The sequence below is a fragment of the Myotis lucifugus genome, unplaced genomic scaffold, assembly GCF_000147115.1.
Source record: "Myotis lucifugus unplaced genomic scaffold, Myoluc2.0 scaffold_7, whole genome shotgun sequence".
NCBI classification, from domain to species: domain Eukaryota; kingdom Metazoa; phylum Chordata; class Mammalia; order Chiroptera; family Vespertilionidae; genus Myotis; species Myotis lucifugus.
This window is the reverse complement of record NW_005871055.1, coordinates 9033383-9040812: the sequence shown is the minus strand read 5'-3', so window position 1 is coordinate 9040812 and position 7430 is coordinate 9033383. Positions and strand designations below refer to the sequence as shown.

Below are 7430 nucleotides of genomic sequence, written 5' to 3'. Positions count from 1 at the left end.
ACACAGACAGCTCCAACAACAGTACGAATACAATAAATAAATATATTCAACATCAATAAAGCCAAGCTAAAGTTGAAAAGGAACTTGAAAAGTCAAAAACCTTGTTGTATGAGATAAATTCTCTCCAGTGGATTGAAAGCCAGCTTCGGGGGAAGTCCACAGAGAGAACAGATGGCTAGAGATATGACCACTGGCTCACATTGTCTACTTCAAGCTTGCTATGAACAACTTAAAGAGAAAAGAAAAACCATAATAAGGCCAGGTTGATTATATTTCACTTGCAGTTCTTTTTTTTGGTGAGGTTATTCTTTCCTTTAACTTGACCACACAAATGACATGTGGTTTTGTTTATCATGTTGTGAAAGGAAAGAAAACTGGAGCAGGGGTGCAAAGCAGAGAGGACAGTGGTGTGAGATACTGCCACCCTATATCAACATGAAGTCAAGTCCCCAAGAACACATGCAGACCATACAAAAACACAGTCTCCATAAAAGGAAAATTTTTCTCTTAACATTAAATGGGTCTTTTCCAAGTTGTATGCAATAAGCAAGTATTACTTTTAAAATCAGAAAAAAATTTAAATATTAAATGGGCCTTCCTTCTTTGCAGCTTTAACTTCTAAACTCTGTATGCATGCAACATTGCTAAAAATTTCTTAATAGTTCTAACATGCTGGTCAGTGAATTCCTTAATGACAGTATCAGTGCTTGAGAGCTTTCAAATGGCTGTGGAGGAATGTTATGGCACAAATTTGGTGTCACAACTATTCTGTATAAACTAAAACATGTTAGATCAGGCAGATATCACTGGGACATCATGCCCAAAGTATTACAATAGCAACAACCTGTAATAGTTGTTCCAGGTTCAACTGACTGATAACTTGCCTGTCACCAACTTAGCAGACTAAGGCTTCCTGCCCAGAAACTCCTGAAAATGCTTAAAATTTGACCATTCAAAGAGAAAATACAAGAGAAGCAAGTGGCAAAAGCAATAGTGAGAACAAGAATAAGAGTCTATCGTGCAGGTTGTTGTGGTATTTTCCTTGAAAGAATAATACTTTGCTCTTGAAACACTTTCATTCCAAAAATAAAGAATGCAACTAGGAACACACAGTCCAAAATAGATGGAAATATTCAGAGACTGAAAAATAAATATATGTTGACCTTTATTCTATTAGGCATGTTGTCAATAAGTTTCCTCAAGACAAGACCTTTCTCTTTCTCATTAGCTTCCCAGTTGTTCCTAAAGAGTCAGATGCCATCCCACCCCCACAGCTTTTCCAAACACTAATTCATTCCAAACTGAGGGAAGGCTAGCTGGTCAGAACTAAGTCCATTGCACCTATGTGTGAAATTAAAGATTCTGTTGACTCTTACTTTCCTTTTGAACAGCAAAACAATATTCCTCTAACCTTGATTTTTTTGTTTCACATTACTATGAGATATATATATATATTCACTTTTTCAGGTTATCAACTTTTTGTGTACACAGAATTGTATTAGAAGAAAAAATATATGTTCACTCTTTTAACATTGCTTGGATGTACTTAGTAGTGATTTCTTGAGTCATAAGATTTGTGTAAATGACACTAATATTTGGTGTCACAACTATCTATATATATAAAAGGCTAATATGCAAAGTGTCCCCTTGGGAGTTTGACTGGGAGACCAGGAGTTTAATCACTCGCTATGACATACGCTGACCACCAGGGGTGGTGCGGAACCATCGGCGGCAGCGGCGGGGCACTGAGGTAGATAGGGAAGGAGGAGGCAGGGAGGGGGGGAGAAGGAAGGGAACCTGATTGGCCCTGATCTCAGGCCAGGCCTAGGGACACTACCCATGCACGAATTTCATGCACTGGGCCTCTAGTTCTATATAAAGTTAAAACATGTTAGATCAGGCAGATACAGGCATTAAGGAGAAGGCAATAATTAGTGCCAGGGTCCCTGCTTGGAAATGCTGTTGCTAGCATACTTTCTTTTCAGTGAATTATACTGCAACATGCATTGAATTTTGACCATGGACTACCTCAAGTATATATGAACTATTGTGAACTATTTTTTTCTATGAAATTTTAAAAATAGGCTTTAAAGACCCTCTTCTGAACTTGCATAAATTCCCATTCTTGAAGCTCTTTCTAAAAAGCATTCTAGCAGGTAGCTCAATGCTGTAGAACCAGAGATAAGGTCCTTTAATGGCACTCCTGAAGTGCATCTATAATACACAGAAACCAAAAGGACAAGAGCAAGAGGGAGACCTGCCAGTCCCAACAAATGTGTCCTAAAGCCACTGAGCTATCTAGACTATTCCCCCAAACTAATTCTCAGCTAGAGAACACAAGGTTGAGAAACATCATAAGCTGCATGTGATTAGAAGATTGATACACATTAAAGGGCAATGGATACACTGGAAATAAATAATAGGGTGTATGTAAACAAAAGCATTTGAGGACTATCAAATGGAGAGCCTTCCAAAATTTGTGTGTGGTCTGCACCATGCTTTCCCAATTTATTAGTGCTGTTCAAATATAACAGTAGAATCAACTCAATGTGTGTCCTGGAAATTCCAGCCCCTTTTCCAAAAACCACTCTTTTATTGTCACCTCAGACACTGCCATCCTAATCAATGTCATATTCCAGACAATAAAATGACAGAGGGAGAGAAAGAAGAAAAACCTATTTCTCAGAACCTAACCACTACTATTCCCACCACCTCCAAATTAGGGTTCTTGCAAAGTTACCACCTTCCTCTGATCTGAATCACCTCAACTTGGACCTCATCCTGCATGGCTGGGTGAGGACCTTTTTCCAGTGTTACATCATAAGACACATTAGTTGTCTACATTTCTTCACCTCTCACTCACTCCTCAACCCAATCCAATCTGGCCTTATTACTCCACCAAAACAGATTTTATTAAGTACACCAAGACCTGAGATGACCATGTGTCCAGACCTCATTTTATTAAATTTCTCAGCAATAGTACAGCCTGGTGACCACTCCTCCCTCAAAGCCCTCTCTTCCTTTGGTGTCATTGACATCTCTCCTGGTTTGCCTCCCAGCTCTGCCATTTCTCTTCACTCTCCCTTAATAACTCTTTCTTCTCTGCCTGGTCTTCAAATGTTGAACTTATTCAAAATTTGGTCATAGAAGCTCAATTTTCTTCTCACTCCATATTCCTTCCCTAGGTCATCTTTCAACATGCATGGCCACCACTCTGCACAGTTCAGGAGACACTATTTACACCAGAGTATATGTAAATGGCTCCCCCTCAAGTTGTACAGTGCATGGCTTGTGTGGTCATAAAACAGTTCTACCCATATCTATGGCTTTAATTATTATCTATACATCAATGATTGCAGAATGTATATCTTAGATCAAGACAATGATGAAACTCAAACCCACATATACAACTAACAACTTGAGATCCACTTGTTCTTCTCAAAGGCACTTCTAATAGCATTTCTAAAGTTGAATCCATGCTCTTCTTGGACAAATATGGTCCTCTTTCAGCATTCCCTATGTGGATGAATGGCACCAACATCTACCCAGTTGCCCAGCCTCGAACCTGAATGTGTTTTGTCCTTCCCTCTCTGAAGCATCAATAAAAGATCTATTTGCATGTTTGTCTATCTATCTCCCTCCAGTATGATGTAAGCCCTTCAAATTTTGGAAACTCTGTTATTCACCATCACATCTCCTGAACTAAAGGGATGTATGGAATATGACATTTGTCAAATGCAATAATAAAGTCCTATTGATTTTAGCTTGTATTTACTTCTTGTGTCATCTCCATCACCAGCCAGCAGCCTTGCCTAAATTGCTCTCTCAAGTCTCTCCCCTTTTTTTAGTTAATGCCTATTCATCTTTCAGATCTCAACTCAATATCATTCTCTCCGGGCACTTCCTCCAATGCCCCAAACTGAGTCAGGCCCCTTTATATGCTAGCTTAGCTTCTTACTTGACACTTCTTTCCCTATGTTTTCTACAACATTTTTATATTTTGTCCAACCTCTGTCTAAATCATTCTTCCCTCTTCCATTCCCTCTAAATTTTTCCTTAACTCATCCAAAAATGTAAATCCCAGGTACTGAGACTCTTGAAAGAAGATATCTGAATAAGTAGTTCAGAGAAGGATAAGAGACAAGGACATGCAAATATATATATATATATATATATCCGTTATGACCAAATGACTGGAACGACTGGAACAACCAGTCAACCAGTTGCTATAACGTGCACTGACCACCAGGGGGAAGATGCTTAATGTAGGAGTTGCCCCCTGGTGGTCAGTGTGCTCCCACAGCCAACCCCTGTGACCCCTCCCCCTGGCCAGCCGCCCCCCCCGCTCCATCAGCCCAGATTGGGGGCCAGCCAGCCATCCTCCCACTATCCCTCCCCCTGGCCAGCTGGCCCCCTGATAGGCCTCGATTGCTGGCCAGGCCAAAGGACCCCACCCATGCATGAATTCATGCACCGGGCCTCTGGTAAACATATAAGTATGTAATATCTGCCATATATAAATATGAGAGATCACAGAAGAAAAGGTGATTAACATCCAGGTGGGGGTGGTAAAAGAAGTCTCACTGAGTTGGTTTTGTATAGATCTTTCATTCTTACTTCCTTTCAGATATTCAATATTCAGGACATTGGTGAAAATTGTTGAAATTTTTAATATTTTCTTTTAACCCAACCCTTAAGGTCAGGTCTAGACAATTTGAATCTGGAAGACATTGCCATCCATCTCCAAGACCTCCCCTTTGTATGGACTCACCACAATCTTGAATGTCTTCATTCTCCTTTAATTTCTGTTTACTTTCCCCACCTTAGTTTTTACCCATTCTTTCCTTTCTCTTTCTTCAAAAAAGTAATCTATTGCACTCACTCCCAGTAATGTGTTAAAAGTTATATCTTCTTTGAGTAGGTAAATTTAACAAGAGGCTCTTAAAATTGCTACCCAAAAAAATGAGTCTCCATATGAGTGGAAGTTCTACTTCAAACCCTTTAATTCACAACAACAGACAAGACCTTGTATTCTGCCTGTAAGTAAGGCCGACATTGCCAAAACAAACATGACTTTCCAAGTTTGCTGACTGTGTGTGCTTCTTGGGTTATTTCTCTTTCCAACAAATATGAGAACAACTTGAAATAATCATTACTTTTGCAAAAGAACATTACCTATTGTGAAAAATATTAAATTTCAGGAAAATCTGACAACCCTCACAGCTCATCTGTGACATTTGCCTGGACTGTTCTTCCACTCTCTATGTGCTTGACCAATTCGTATACTTTATTCAGCCTAAGCTCAAACAAATTTAGGAAAGCCTTTCTCTTCTTCTGACTCTCATTCTCATGTGCTTCCCCTTCCAAAATAGTTACACATGTGTAATTACTTGTATAATCTCCACAAGAGATGGCTATGTCTTGTCTTCAACTGTATCCCCTGGCTTAACTGAGTGCCTGGCACATAAAAAATCCTCAAAGCCAGTATTTTTTTAATTGAATTGCTATATCTGTGCCCTATACATGCTTCTATTGCTGCAGCCATCACACTATATTGTAATTAATTTGTTTTCGTGTCTATCTACTTCTCTTCACAAGTCTCTTAAAAGAAATCATAAAGTATTCATTTTTAAATCCCCAAAATCTATCACATTGCCAGGGCCCTCAATAAATGTGGAAAGAAAAAAGGAAGGGAGGGAGGGAGGGAGATCTCACTGGTTGACATTTCTACAATTCCAATAAGGTCTTAATAAAAACAAACCAATATATCTATAGGGAATTACAATAAACATTGTAAAAGTCGAAAATAAGACTTTTAGGGGTTTTTTAATTTTTTTTTATTGATTCAGAGAGGAGGGGAGAGTGAAAGAGAGATAGAAACATCAATGATAAGAGATAATCATTTTATTGATCGGCTGCTTCCTGCACACTCCCTACTGGGGATCCACCCACAACACGGGCATGTGCCCTGAGTAGAAATCAAACCATGATTTTCTGGTTCATAGGGCAATACTCAACCATTGAGCCATGCCAGTTGGGCAAGACTTTCAGTTTTTGAAGATTCAAAGATTCAGAAAATCTTCCAATTTTTTGAAAGATTCTTTAGTCAGCATGTTTACCAAGACCTATAACATTTGATTACTCTCCTGTGAAAAGAGAAACCTAACATTTCTGACCATCTACAATGTTCCAGGTGCTTTACATACACCATTATTAGTTCAGCAATAGTCTGAGTATTCATTGAGTTGCTACTAGGTTCCATGCACATGACCCTGGGGATCAAAGATTTGTTAGTATCCATTTAAAATATATGATTCCTAGAACTAAACATAGTATTTCTGTTGTATTCTGACCAATGCAGGGGTTTGGGATGCTCTGTCTCTATTACTTCAGCCTAGGATTCCACTAGATCATATCACAACTACAGCCTTTGGGTTCCTAACAGCACTTGTGGTTAACTAACTCCTCATAATATCATTACAATTTAGACACCCTCAAGTCAGGTTTTCCCTAGCTTGGATTGGGTTAATCTAAGTGGAATACTTTACACTTTTTGCTTTACATTGATTTTATCATCTCTCAAGCCTGTCGAAAATATTTCATTCTTGAATTCCATCATCAAACATAAGACTGGCAGCCTGAAACCACAGTCTCTTAACTTCTCTAAACAGGGCCGCCACAGTGAACAACTTCAGGGGGCCCCATTCATATCATAGTCTATGCAAATGGAACCTTCTGAAGTTGTGTAGTGGCTCAGGCTTGGGATCTGAAGTTGCTTATCTATAAAATCAATGGGTTGGACCAAAATCTCATACAATAATTTTGGGTTCACTTACACTTTTGATAAATATTCCCTCTATGCTTTCATCCTATTTACTGATTACTAAGTAGGAGCAAAATGACAGAAGCATGTGTGTACCCTAGGTCTCATGTTATATACTTGGGAGACAGCTCTAACTAGGTCAACAGTCACCCTTCACTTCCTTTAGAGCACCATGGGCCTTCAAGAATGTGGAAGACTTCCCATTTGACTACCACATTTTCTCCTAATAGATTTTAGTGGCTATGCTTATGGGGTAGATTAAAATTGCCATAATCTGAAGAGGGAGGATTTATTTGTGTCCTCCTCCTATATGAAATGGCTGAACAGAAAAAAAAAATGTGGAAGAGAACAAATTGCCACTTCTGTGTTACACTGAGCAAAATCCTCATGAGCTATAATGTGTAACAATATGAAACATATTCAGAAAATCCCTGAAAGAAGAAAGCTGATTTACATTCAATCAATCTTATCAACCAAGGGAATAGAATAACTGGTCTGAAAGTCACTGATATCTGACGTTTTGATCTATTGTGCGCCTTTCTCTTTAGGTTTTGCTTGGGCTAACATCCATAATAGCAAAACCTGGTTGGCTTTTCTGAAAAAGACA

The 7430-nt window shown here is 38.9% G+C and overlaps 1 non-coding gene across 1 annotated transcript; it reads left to right on the top strand.

Annotated features, from left to right (window-relative positions):
• The first annotated feature begins 7019 nt into the window (after positions 1-7019).
• LOC111824698 lies at positions 7020-7156 on the top strand. Its single transcript, XR_002827785.1, has one exon. It is a non-coding gene; the product is annotated as a small nucleolar RNA SNORA29 (small nucleolar RNA).
• Positions 7157-7430: the final 274 nt, after the last annotated feature.